This window comes from Lycorma delicatula, chromosome 1, assembly GCF_047948215.1.
Source record: "Lycorma delicatula isolate Av1 chromosome 1, ASM4794821v1, whole genome shotgun sequence".
Lineage (NCBI taxonomy): Eukaryota > Metazoa > Arthropoda > Insecta > Hemiptera > Fulgoridae > Lycorma > Lycorma delicatula.
Genome location: NC_134455.1, coordinates 377,096,654 through 377,112,506, shown reverse-complemented (window position 1 = coordinate 377,112,506; position 15,853 = coordinate 377,096,654).

Sequence of the window (15,853 nt, the reverse complement as noted above, 5' to 3'; positions counted from 1 at the left end):
GTGTGATAGAGGAACTATTTTCATAGTAGACACTGAAGTGAATTTCACTATAAAATAGAATTTTTTTTTTTTTTTAAATAATAGGTAAAAGTTTTAATATAAACTTACAATATCACACATTTCTTTTCAATCTTACTGTTTACCACTTGCTTCATTTGGATAAAATAAGTTCATAGCGAGGACAAAGTAAGTCCAAATAAGAGTTTTAAAGATGTCCATTTCATACATTTGAAATGACAAAAAACAAAACACGCACTTGTTATTGGTGGGCTATATTCTTAAGCTAACTCAAAATGTTAAGCACGGCAGTTCAATTTATCATGATTGTTTCCGCTCTAATAAAATAATGTATTTTCTGTAGTAAAAATGAAGTTTCTTTTTTTGAGATAACAAACGTTTAGGGTTGTCTTAAATACATTTGATGCATCTACTCTATAATAAATTATTACTGAACACTGGAAGCCCATTTAAAAAACAAAAAAAAAATAGCCTTTTTTCAAATTTCATCCATCTGTTCTCTTGATTTCTTTCTTAAAATTCATTACTATGTTATCAAGATTTAAATCTTTCTGTACGTTAAATACTAATTTTACAAACAACTATTCTGTAGGCTGTCATATTCACTGGATCTTTTATGACTTTTACAATTGAATTATTTTTTTTTTTAAATTAAACAAATATTTTATTACTTTTCTGTCATCATTTTTTAATTGCTTCCCATACCGTTAAAAAGTCCTTTATTTTTTGGAGTCAATCACCATTTCACTGGTTTAATGGAATTCTCATTTCTTTTATTCTAGGCGAATCTTAAATCTCAATTTCAAAGTAATTACTAATCCTATGTGTATATAAAAAAAAATTGTTTTATAAATTCCAATCTTTGTTTTTCTTTGTAGTTTCTATTCTCTACACATAGATTCCATATATTTTAATTTTTATCCCTACCATTCTGGCTATTTATTAGGCAAATATAAACAGTATACTAGAATAAATACTATAAACTAAAAAAAAATTACTGTATCTATTACTAGAAAAAAGCAAAACAATTTACAGTAAAATAAACCTCTCATTCCTAATAATGAGTTTAAATTTAATATTCTACATGGAACATGCTTTCCTTTTATGGCACAATAACTGTACTTGGAACTTCTGCTGTGGCCATTTACATATACGAGTACCAATTGTGTTATGTATTAGTGACAATTTTAGACTGAAAATTGGTTGTTTACTAAGTTAAGTATAACAAATATATAAAATTTTATTTGAAAAAAACATAAGTTTTTTGCATGTATAGGTTGTGGTATTGTATGTATGTAAGCATTAAAAATTCTTTGTTTTTTTAGATAAAGCTATCGCAATATTTATAATCCCATTTTTTATTAAAATATCACCACATTTATTCAATGTCTATTTTAAAACTGTATTATTTCTTTTTCTATTCCAGATGTTATCATATAAAAATGTTATGTATGTACAAAAAAATTTTCAAAGAAATATTGGTTTTTGGCCAAAAAAATCAATCAATAATTAATTTTTTAAATACCTTCTTCATTTACCTTTTTTTTTAATAAAAATTATGGATTGGTAAATATGAAAGAAGTCAATCCTAGTAAGTTGTTTAGCAATGAAAAACCAGTAAGCAGGAAGCACCTTCTATAAACAAGTACATTTATAAAATGTTTTAGATATATTAAAAATAAAAATATTTTTGCCTTTTAAATACCTAAAATTTATCTTATTTAATGAACTTTAAAGAAAAAATATTTAAAAATATATTAAAAAATATTTATAAATGTTTAATTAAATCTATGAACACAGGTTTTTTTTACGTGAATTACTCTAAATTACCATAATAGGTTAAATTTTGTCCTGAGAATTCTCAATGTCAAATATTAAAATATGGGTCAGATTTTATTGGATGTTCTGCAATGTTGAAGAGGATAATTATAAACTGATGAATTATTTAATAATAATATATTTATTATCAATGTAACAAACAGTAAATTAAAATGCATTATTACTATATCAAGAAAAAATTAACACAAAGAATCTATGAGAGATTTGGGTAACAAAGAATTAGATTTAGTGGATAAAATTATAAAATGTAAAAGTTACAAAATTCTTCTTTAATTAACCATTTAATTTCAGCTACTAGTTTTCTCCATACTTCTCACAATATAAAATATTCACAGAATAATTCCTATTTCTCACTCTATTTTTTCAAGAAATAATATTTTTCAGAAACACCCATTTTATTAATAAACGTAATTAATTATATATTATTATGTTCAAAATGACAGACCATAATTAAAAAATTCAATAATGTAACAAAGAAATTTTACAATTATAAAAAAAACTAACATCAATCTGCTACCTTACCAATACAAAATGACAATAATACTACTTTAATTATTCTAAGGCAGGTAATATTAGAATTTATCGAGCCGTTTCAACAATTATCTTTTCAAGGCACCAGCTGATATTACTTCCTTCAAGAAAAAGGATTAGACGCGAAAAACCCATTATGTTCTAAATAATATGCATTTATTTATTATTGCTTATATTAAACCTAAAAGATTATCAGCATTCATATATCTGAAAAAAATAAATTCTAATTAATTCTCATGTTTACCAAGATCCTTATTGTCCTTATAAAATGCATCTCTGAGCTTTACGATTGATATCTGCTTACAAATCTTTATGAAGCACAGAACTGAAAGAAAACCTGTTTGAAGTCAAGGCATATTAACAAAATGGATTTACAAATGTCAAGTATTAATTACATCTGTTAACTCTTGGTTAACTGGAAAGGAAGGAATTTTTTACGGCAAATTTGATCCAATTCTGAAAATAGCTAAGGAAATAATAAGTACATGAAACGTGGATAAGAGTTTTAATAAATTACAATATAGTTGAGGTGTTTTTCGAAAATACTACGGAAGGAAAAAAGAAAAATTAAATTAAAATAAATAAATAAGTAAATTAACAGTCTATCAGCTGATAGAGTATTTAAAAGGAAGGATATGCTCGAATGAAGAGGGATAATTAAAGGAAAGATCGCTAGGACAGATATGCAAAGCACAGTTTAGAATCTATTCTTGCCTTAACTAGATTTTTATTAATTTAGAGATTATATCTTTGTATAAAGTGTCATCAAGAAAATTTTATATAAATGAATTTTCAAATTTGAAACAATTTTTTTTATAAATTAGTTTGCCTCGCCAAATGATCTGTGTTAATATGAAGTTATCTAATTACAATATAAAGCATGTCAAAAGCTATATATATATTTAATACATTCTACAAACAACAGACAAATAGAAAAAATATAATTTTACTAACAAATCTGACCAAATTTATAGACAGTAGAGGTATTGAAAAATGTCAAAATCTTTTTATAATGTATTTAAAGATAAGAAGCTGTTAAAAATGAAAACATTACTGCATTAAAAAGAAGCTTATATCATGATACTGGATATAATTTGGACCTTACAAAATCCAAAAAGTATAGATCTGGTTTATGGATGGATTGATTTTAATTGCACATTTTTATCATATAATCTGGTGGCCAAAATTCTGATTTGTCAAATTCAAGAAATGTGTAATGGAGACATTTGAAATGATTCAGGCACTGGAGCAATTAAACTGGGTAAGGTATTTAGAGTGGTACTTATTCATGTCTCAAGGCCAGAACATCACTGGAAGATGAGAGAGGCAATCCTTCAAAAATACAAATCTCAACTGCATCAAGAATTTGGGTCTGAAGAATAATATTCAGTGTAAAATTTTATTATTGCATGAAAGGAGTTACATGCTTTATCATAAACGCTTGCAAAACATATACTCTCATACACCTTATAGAACATGATTATTTTTGCAGGAACAATATGTCATTGCTCCAACCCTCACACTTACCAGACTTTGTACTCCTGTGAATTATTTTTCAAGATGAAGCTAAAGCTGAATAGTTACCGTTTTGACACTAAACAAGATCTAGTATGAACTGCAGCAGGTTCTCTTGAAACAGCTACAAGACAAGAGGTTTTTCACAGAATTTTGACAAAAGGTGTAGCAAAATGAGCAGTGTATCAATGCACAAAAGACTACTACTCTGAAGGGATGGCAGTTAAATTTATTTTAGTTACCATTCTTTTTAATAGACCAAGACACAGAATTTTTTCACACCTCACAATGTAATTAATTAGGAAGTAATGATGAATCTGTAGCAGCTGTAAGTTAAGTTGGTAAGGTTGGGAGCAGTGTAATGTAGGGAGCATATGTGATATATTGTTCCTTTAACAATTTTTTTAATTTTAAAATTAGAAATATGATGATTATTTAATTTCATGAAAAAATAAACAAAACATATTTTCTCATGAATCTTTTTCTCAAGTAAAGAAAAAAAAATTATTATTTTTTCTGTAGGAACTAACATATCTTTGCGGAAAAAACTTTTTAAAATGTTCTATATAACAGAGACTCTTATTGCATGGATCTAAATTGTATACAGTCAGAAAGAAGGAACATTATTGTATAAACTTGAATTGTTCTGGTAAAACATGGCAAAAAATGAAACGAAGGTAAAATATGAAATGGGGAATTATTGAGAAGAATAAGAAGCAAGGATTTAATGAAGATGATATGAAAGAGGAATACATCTTGGTCAGAGTATATTTTAGGTAGAATCTCATGATCTTCATTGAAGTATCATGAGAAGAAACATGGAAGGAAGGATTAAAATAGATACAACCAAGAGATGGAGAAATTCATTTGAGATCTGATGAAGAATATTTTCTGTACAATAGGTAACATAGGAATTTTTAATGAACAAATGATAGTTTCTTTTATTGGTACTTTAATTATACCAATAGAAAGAAAAATTCATATACGTTAATGTACACAAGACTTCTTTTTCTAAAGATTTAAAATTGGGGATTTATAAAAACATTTTACATTTTACACTGCCAATATTAAAAATTTAATATGAAAACTTCAGTTCAATTTTTATACTTCTAATTTTTTTAACTGAAATTTTATGTTGACAGGTATAACAAATTTAATATTTTTTGAAAATATTAATTGAGTGCATAAGCTCAAAGGTAATGTATAGGAATATGCCGCTGAAATTTTGATGCTTTGATATGCTGATGAACGTATGAAAAATGCCAAAGTTCATTGGGATTTTGAACACGGGATCTTCTAGATGAAAGACTGAGATGATAGCACTCCATCACAGACGTTGGCAAAAGTTATTTCTTAAAACTCACCAATTCATTCATTTATATATGAGTCAGTCTAGTATATATATATTTAATTAGTAACTTTTTATATCTTGAATTTACTGTTTATTACACTGTTATCAATGTAAATTGTTAAGGCAGTTTTTATGAAGGCTACATTAGTTTCATTAAGTAGTATACGCATGGGTAGTAAAAGTTATATCAATTAATATAACAGATTTTAGATTCCTATTTTAATATTAATGATAATAATAAATTACATATTTGTAATTTATTGTTATTATTATTTATAACACACTTAAGTATATTAACAATAATTTGTCTTCCTATTTTTATATAACAGTATATACAGACTGGAAATAAATATCATTAAATTAATGCCTACTTACTATTACAACTTAATAACGACTAGCATACATGAATTTATTTTCAAACTGGAAAAATAGAACAATAATAAGTAGTTTTAAATTTTATATAACATTAACATTCATACAAATTATTGTATTGTACATAATATATATTAGATAAGCATATATTTAAGCACTTGCACAGTAATAAATGTATACATTTAATGTTTATTTTGGCTATAAATAAAAATAAGTAATGAAAGTTAAATAGAACTATGACAGTAAATAATCATTTTTAACATTTAAAAAGGAATTTTTAAAGTAAAAGTAAAACTAAAAGTGAAGGAAAAGTATAATTTACAGTGATCTTTTTTCAATTTTATCTATTAAGTTTGTAGCTGAATGACTAGCTTCTTAATTGTAGTTAGATAATGAATGTAGTCTTATTTGATTCTTTAATCTTTTTTCTTTCATCAACAAAATTTATTACGTCACTGAAAACGTCTTAAAAAGAAATTGAAGAAAAGTATAATTTTTTTTACTTTTTTACATCGTCAGTTTTACATCCATGTAAAACATACATACACAATTTAAAAATATGATTTATTAATTGGCAAAGAGATTAATCTTTTACATAATTAATTAATGAACCGAATTGGGTGTTTTTTTAATCAATGGTTTTTTCTAATGCTATCAGTCATTCTTCAAGTAATAGTTATTACAATCAGGAATGGTTACTTTTTAAATATATTAATATCAATTTTGATAAACTACATCAAAAAATATGAAATAAAATTAAAAATAATTATTATTGCTATTGGGACAAAGTAGTGTTTGAAAACAATTCTTGGAGAAGTCTTGCCCAAATAAAAGACAAATCATTTTCATTTGCAAATTATTATTCTATTGCCTATAACTTGGCATTTATAGACCTAGAAAAGGCATTCAATAATGCCTTTTGGAATAAAATATTCAGCATTTAAAAAAAATTAGGGTTCAAATACAGAGATAGAAAAACAATTGTTAACATTTACAGGAACCAAACAGTAACAGTAATAATTGAAGAACATAAGAAAGAAGCCGTAATAAGAAAGGGAGTCTGACAAGGATGTTCCCTATCTCCGTTACTTTTTAATCTTTACATGGAACTAGCAGTTAATGATGTTAAAGAACAATTTAGATTTGGAGTAACAGTACAAGATGAGAAGTTAAAGATGCTATGATTTGCTGATGATATAGTAATTCTAGCTGAGAGTACAAAGGATTTAGAAGAAACAATGAACGGCATAGATGAAGTCCTACGCAAGAACTATCGCATGAAAATAAACAAGAACAAAATGAAAGTAATGAAATGTAGTAGCAATAACAAAGATGGACCACTGAATATGAAAATAGGAGGAGAGAAGATTATGGAGGTAGAAGAATTTTGTTATTTGGGAAGTAGAATTATTAAAGATGGACGAAGCAGGAGCGATATAAAATGCCGAACAGCACAGGCGAAACGAGCCTTCAGTCAGAAATATAATTTGTTTACATCAAAAATTAATTTAAATGTCAGGAAAAGATTTTTGAAAGTATATGTTTAGAGCGTTGCTTTATATGGAAGTGAAACTTGGACGATTGGAGTACCTGAGAAGAAAAGATTAGAAGTTTTTGAAATGTGGTGCTATAGGAGAATGTTAAAAATCAGATGGGTGGATAATGTGACAAATGAAGAGGTGTTGCGGCAAATAGATGAAGAAAGAAGCATTTGGAAAAATATAGCTAAAAGAAGAGACAGACTTATAGGCCACATATTAAGGGATCCTGGAATAGTCGCTTTAATATTGGAGGGACTGGTAGAAGGAAAAAATTATGTAGGCAGGCAACGTTTGAAATATGTAAAACAAATTTTTAGGTATGTAGGATGTAGGGGTATACCGAAATGAAACGACTAGCACTAGATAGGGAATCTTGGAGAGCTGCATCAAACCAGTCAAATGACTGAAGACAAAAAGAAAATTGCCTATATCAAAACAAAATCATATAATCACATATTCATTTTTAAATATCTTGTCCTTATCATAATAAAATAATGGTTGTTTTGAGTTTAATACCAAAATGTTCTTATGTAGATAAAACAAAAATAAGCTCATCAGTTTTTTTAATTATTTATCAAAAATAATCATTCTTATCAAAATAACTATTAGGTGTTTGAGAAAAAAACTGATCGTCTAGAAAACTTAATATAATAATTGACAGATTGGATGAAAACAATTAGTAAAGATTAATAATAGTATGTATTTAAAATACATTTAAGATAAACTTAAAATTCAGTATGGTTACAGAAAAATAAAAAAAAAGTTAATTAAGCTTTTCTTCAATTTTTTAATCTAAGTCAAATTTCGGTACTGAAATAAAATTGTGTGGTTAAACAGGAAACTAATTGGGAGATAAAATAAAACATTTTTTTTTACCATTAATATGAAGGTTTTTTATTATTAATCTTCAAACTCATCGACTAAAATATAATGCAATTAATGAAAAAGCCAAACTCAAAAGTAAAAGAAAAAACCATTAGTATTTTTTTAGCTACATTAGAAGCACTATTAAATTTTACTTTAAAGTTATAACACTTCAATATGGATTATAAAAAAGTCTTCTCCATTGTCTTGTAGAAAAACTCATGCTACAATGATAAGTTTAACTTGATAATCAAAGAACATTGCCAGTATGTGAAGATTCATACAAAAACTTACTAATTGTTAAAAAAATTAAAAGTTCAGACTGAAATTTAATAAATCAATAAGAATGTAAAATAAAAAGCTTATTCAATTTAATAAAAAGAAATAATATTAAAGAATGTAATAATTTTATTTACTTAATGTTGCTTTTATTATGAATTTAATGCTTATTAGAATATTACTACTACTTTTAAGAATCTATTTAAAAAATAAATAAAACAAATTGAAATATTATCTTATTATTTTATTTATTTACTTTTTTAAAATCTATTCTTAAAGCATTTTTTATATACATATGTTGTTTAAGCTTGTGGGGAAGTAATATTTATTTTGATACAGGAACTAAATTTTGGAGTGCTTTCCTATGATCCATAATGAATTTGGTATTATTTAATATAATGACGATGAATTTGATCAAGATGAAAATAAGAATGTAAACAACTAATATAACTACAATGTTAACAAGATATAATCAATTGTTTGTTTAGTAATAATATCCAGTTCTTTCCTAAACTAATCTTTCTTGACACATCATGTACAATTTTGTTCATAATGATTTATACAAATTAATATATTATAATTTACCTGTGGCAGAAATGGTATTAAAAGGAAATATTTTACAATAACAATGATAGAAAAAATTTTATTACATAGGCTACAGAGTTGCTCAATTCATATTTCTGTAAAGATATTAAAAAAAAAAAAATTAATAAATCATTGAATTTTCAATCGGACAGTAGACAATTTATTTCTTCTACCAAACAAAAATCACTGTTGCATGATTTCATATAAACTACTTTATGAAATGAGGTATAAAATTAAATTAGAAATATTACAATAAATGGAAGAAAACAAAAATAACTCTGAAATGGCTACTATAATTTTTCATACCAACAAGGCATTTTTGGGAACTTTTTTATTTTTACAATAAATTGGCTTAAAAGATTTAGTTTTATTCTAAGATTTCAAATAATATATAGAAATAACCCACTACTTAAAAGGTGAGATAATTATAGTGATTATTTTTTTTTAGGTTGCAGCCCTTTGTAAACAACATTGAATGATGGTTTTTATAAATATTTAAATGGCATTACTATTAAAAAATTTTATACTCAGTTTTATAAGCATTAATAATATACAAGTCACAACTGTTACTATTGTTTACTTAAAAAAAAGAAAAAAAAATTAAACAAGCCACCTAGTACAGAATATTAAGGTAATACATATATTAGGAGAGCAAAAAAAAAAAAAAAAAAAAAAAAAAAAATATATATATATATTACTTAATTTTTCATGAGAGTACTTTTATGGGATCCTGCATCCTTGGTCATGATTAAAATAATTTCTTTACTAGATAATAAAAATTTAAAAATAGAAAGAAATTTGTTTTATTCATGTATAAGTACTCCCATGAAAACTTAAGGTAATATATGTTTATCTCAATATTCTGTACTGCGTGGTTTGTTTAATAGAATTTAAATATAATATAACAGAACAGAGGAATAATACGAATCTTAAAAAGATTGATTTCTTTAAAATAATATATATATACTTATTATCCTTGTTGTTACAATTAGAAACGTTTTTCTTCGCATTTTTGTTATGTTTTATTTGAGTTTTTTAATGTTTTTCTGTAAATAGTGTTCCTCAGGTATTAAAACTTCATAAAAGTTAACTAAATTAATCAGTTAAAACTATTATAATAATTTTATACTCCAGTGTAGTAATACATTGTAAACTATGTTTAGTGTAAATATTGTTAGATATATTTTTATGTAAATTAGACTCAATGGTTATCAAGCATCAAATACAGCAAAATCAAAATATATTACAATGGCTTGATGAAGATATGATAGATGACGAATTTCTAGTAGACTCGAATAACAACAGTGAACAATCAGATGCAGGAACAATAAATACTGACCACAACAGCTATAGTTAAGTTTCTGATGAAGATGATTATAATTACATTAATGATCTGAACCCTCAGTATGTTGGCAAGGACAGTATTACTTGAACTTTGTGGAATGTGCACCACAACAAAGAAAAGGTAAGAGGGGAAACAAACATTGTACTTCATCCTCCTGGGGTAAAAGGTGAAGCAAGAATCAACACAGTTTATGAAGCTTAGAGACTTTATTTTTCTGACTACGTTATTGAGAAAATCACATTAATGTTTGACTCCAGATAATTTGAAATAACTTTGAAAGTGATGTACTTGACACTAATACTGATGAGTTAAAGGTAGTTATTGGATTACTATACTTGGCTGGGGTAATGAAATCATCTCACCAAAATGTTTAGAATCTGTGGGATACCAATGGGACTGCGCCAGAATATTCTCGACTGGTTATGCCTTATAAGCAATTCTATTTGCTTGTGAGAGCAACAAGAAAAGGATTTGATAAACTCACTCCAATCGGAGATATTTTGGAAGGATTTGTTTAACACTGTAAGGAATTTTATAGTGTTGGAAAATATGAAACTTGGGATGAAATGCTTGAAGGGTTCTGCGGCTAATGTAGTTTTAAACAGTATAACCAGAGGAAGCCTGCCAAGTATGAATTAAAGGTATTTGCCTTGGTTTAACTTTAGGTTGTCCAATACGGAAGTTTTCAGTGGAACCCAGCCCAATTGATTATTTCAGCTTGATAAGTCTAGTAGTGTATTGCAACAAATGATCGAACACATCAGAAATTCAGAAAGAAATGTAACTGTGAACAACTGGTTCTCATCGGTACCCCTGGTTAATCAACTTGTTAGAGATGAAAACTTGACAGATATCCGAGAAAATAAAACAGAAATTCTTCCTCAATGAGGCAACACAAGGTCAATACCAATGTACAGTAATGTATTTACATTTTGAAAAGAGGGTATGTTAGTCCTATATGATCGAAAAAAGTACAGTACGTGATTCTTATTTCAAGTATGCATGATATTGATAAAATTGGAAGAAAATATTGGATATTTGTGTAAACTGATGCTATTAATCTTTTATTAACTTATGAAAGATGGTGTTGATGTCAGTGACAAAATGAAATCTAAATATTTCATGGCTAGGGTTTCGTACAGATAGTCCCTGCGACTATTTTTTTTACCATTATTGATGTTGGAGCAATCAATGCTCAAATAATTTTATTTAGCAACACATTAGAAAAAAATGGTTCAAAGAAAGTATCTGAAAAGTCTAGCTTTTGAGCTTTTTAGAAATCACTTAATAGTTAGAAGTATAAAAAAATGGTCTGCAAAATGATTTATGGCTAAAGATACGGAACATAGGAATTTAGGAAATTCTTGCTCCTAACAAAGAACAAATTAAATGCAAATGTTTTCCGAGGAATAAAAATCTTAAAACAGTAAAATGTATATCATGCATTGTTTCCATCTGCAGTGAACATAGAACATACAGTGACAATTTGCAAAACTTATAACCAATGAGATCCTGAAAATAATGACGGCTTAAAATAAATTTAGACTTTTTTAAAATTTACTTTCGTATAAAAAGCAATTTTATAATATAACCGGTGTTTAAAAGCTTATAATATTATGAAATATTTGTAAATTCAGTTTCTCATTGTATTAAAGTTTGTTATTTTACTATTCAGTTATATTTTATAAAATCTCTGTAACTGAAGTAATAAAAACAATAATGAAAAAAAGTATAACAGATAATAACAAATAAGTTCAACTAAAATTAAGAACAAACAAGTGACAAAATGACATACTGAAAGTGGATGAGCGCTCTGTTCACCTTTTGACTAATGATAGATTAACAAATTAATAATGGATGCTTCTTTTCTTTGTAAATGATGCATATAGACAATGCAAATAGAAACAATACTATGCATGAAATGCAAATAATTTTAGTTTAAGGTTTTATTATCTGTGTAACAACTCTTAAAAAAAGTAAGAAACAGAAAATCTAATTTAAAATTGTAATGAACTGAACAATGGGTAAAATATTTTTAGAAGTGATGTAAGTAATTTTATCTTTTATTCACTAATAAACAATACAAGCAAATTAATTCCATTTCTGATCACAAGTTTTATTTGTTACAAGGTAGAAGTGAATCTGAACCAATGATAGCTTCATAAAATTCTTTAGTAAAACTGAATAACATTCTTTAGTTTGGTCAAAACAAATTTAATTCACTCAGTTCGTGTTCACTTTAATTTCAAATGCAAATGTGTTATGTAAATACAAACATACATGCAATGCAGACGCTTGTAAACCTTAATGTATTACACATAAACCAAGTTGGTACAAAACTAAAGTTAAAAATATGAATAAATATAAGTAAAAGTGGTTTTTTAAATACTGTAATAATCTGAGTAAATTTTCATATGACATCACAGACTGTATTTAATGTATACCTCAAAAACATCATGAAGATGAAAAAACCACGAAAATAAAATATTAGTCATAATTAAAATACAAGGTATGTATGACTGAATTAGTTATGACAGTATTAAAATGAAAATTTAGAATGTGTTATAATTTCAGTTTGTGACAAAAAAAAGACGAATAAGTACATGCTGATACACACAACTGTTCTTTGTGTAAAACAGGCACAGTATCTACTTAAACTTAAAAGTTATGAAAGCAAAAGACTTAATTGATACATTATAATAATTAATTAATGAAATATTATATAAAAAAAAAAACTGTAAATTTTTTATCAAAGGCATTTACACACTAAATTACACATCACCTGAAAAAAATCTACAGTAAATAACTTATATAATATGCAACAATCTTTTTGTTCTTTTCTTAAGTATTTTATGGTAAATTAATATGAACACTATAATGTTTTCCAATTATACAATTTCCTTATATAATTAACATGTAGTCTGCTAATCAAGAATAAAATTGCATCAGACTGTAACTGCACAATAGGAAACAAACAAAGCAGTGGTGGGGTGGAGTAACAGCATAGTGCTAATCATATATTTATCTCTTTTCCAACATTTTCTCTTGCTTAACTTCTACGTGTATATAATAACTCTTAATGGAAGAATTAGAAATAATAAACTTGAAAGGATTAAATATGTGTGCGCATATACATACACACATAAACTATTTTCTTTTAATAATATAAATTCACTTAAACTAAAAATCAGTTTTATAGAAAATAAAAATAATGGTGTAGAATTAAGTAAGTTTTAATCCAGAATTTTATGTTCTTTAAAAAGTTAAAAGTCTACTACAAAGAATAAATACAATTTCATTTAACTGTTGTTCATGATATTAGAGGGATAACCCAAATCCTCGCATATAGAGGGGTGAATCTGGTGAAAGTGCACATATTAGGGGGGGAGGGGAAATGCCTTGGTTGTATGACTTGCTATTGACCCATATTTAAATACACTTGAGTTTCTAATACTTAAAGTATGGTATGGAACATCACTTCCAATGGCATGCAAGTAACAACAAAATGTCTTATACTTTACCATTCAAGTTTTGAATTTGTAAGGTTTCTGCTGTATATCTTCATCTGATTCACTTACGGAGTACTTTCTGCTTTGTGTCTTTGAAGGGCAGTTTTGGATTCCCACATCACATAATGGATTGTCTCAAGCCACTTCAGGTCTCTGTGATCAGTTCTCCACAATCACAGTGGAATAGTTTTGCTTGGCATGATAAGTCCGTAGGTAACAGAAATATTTTGCTCTGGTGAATTACTAAATGTGGAGTGTTAATTTGCACAAACTTCAGACAGGCATGCTGAATACAAGCTGTCCTTTGACTTGAAACTGAGAAAATGCTGGTGAGTAAATAACTCAATACTGTTCTGTGGCTCATAATGACATGTGAATTGCAGGTCAATAGCCTTTATTCTGTCAGCACATCAGATTATGTTGCATTTGCCAAAAGTTTCATACTACTAAGAGGTGTGAACAATCAAATACAATGTGAACAGATTGCTGTGTTGCAATCATGTATAATTATACTAAATTCAGTAAGTTTGATCAGGATAGGTATGCTATGCAGTTACTGTGCAGGGAAAGCTTGTCAGATGTACACAACTAATAAAGTAATTTACAACAATGATTATCTCATTAATTACAATGTGAAATAGTATATTCATATATTAAACTATACTATTTTTTACATGAAGTATATATGACAACATCCTGAAATGTTTCCATTCATACAATATTTTTTTTATGTAAAAATACAATGAACATAAGTTTTACATATATGTACAACATAAATATTTAAAAATTATAAAATGTCTGTAAAAATTGTATCCTAAAAATAGTAAACAATTTTTAGAAAATTCTACTTGTTTAATATATAAATAGTAAATTAATAATTTTTTTTTTTACAAAGATGTACACACAATAACATCAAGTAGATTTTACATCACTACTTCTTATTACACATTTGTTAGTTTGTTTTTATACATTTGTGAAATACAAATATTATATCATACTGTTGGTGCAATATGCAATCACTTTGTACATTTAATTATATTAAATATAATATAGTTATTATTAAAATTCTTATCATAAACATTTTTTTTTTTTACTTTTATTTCTCTAATAACCGCACACAAACAATCCTACACCACCAATTTACCTGATACTAAAGCAAACATTGACATCAATCTAGAGCTTAAGTTAGTACATTTTTACAATTAATATTTGGTAAGCTTGTCTTTCAATAAAAATTAATCTATTGGTATAATATAGATAACATTACATATACGTAAAATACAACAATAACAGAAAAAACAACATGAAATCAATGTTAGAAAGTGGTGTTTACTATGTTATACAATACGTTGTTTAAATTTTTGTAAATTTTAATACAAACAAGATTACAAAAATTACACATAATATATGTACTTTATAAACTTATGTAACAAAAACGATTTCAACTCAAATAAATATTTGAAATCTTTGACAATAATGAATAATGTAATAAAATTTATCCAATATTCATTAAAAAAAAAAGACTATAAAGATACTGATAATGAAAGATTATATTTATCTTAAAATATAAAATTAAAAATATATTCTGAAAAAAATTATCTTCTACACAATGAGAAAGAAATGTGTACCCTGAAAAAATTATTTTCTAATTAATGGATGCAGTTATTTCTATATTTTCATATCACTGAATGTTATAAAAATGTGATTAAGCTGTTTTGAAATAATAATAAAGTATTTTCAATTAAAGTACTTTTATTAACCTTCCACAAGCGGATGTGGAAAGTTTTTGAAAGTTTTACGGTTTGAGGTTTTCTAATAATATATGAAGTTTTTCTTAAAAGTAATAAAATACCCTTTTAAAAAAGTATTTATTTCAACTTGTAATATGTAAGCTTTGCTTATTTATCACTTTGATGAAAATGGAATCATAACTTGTGATGCAAATGAGATATCAAACATAAATATTTGTTATCGTAATTTAATTTAATAAAAAACAAAAATCAAATAAAGGTAATTAAATTACAACATTAATTCTTTTAAATACAAAAACAGTACAACCTTCATTTTTATGTATATTTTTCTCTTTAATTTGTAAAATTTATTT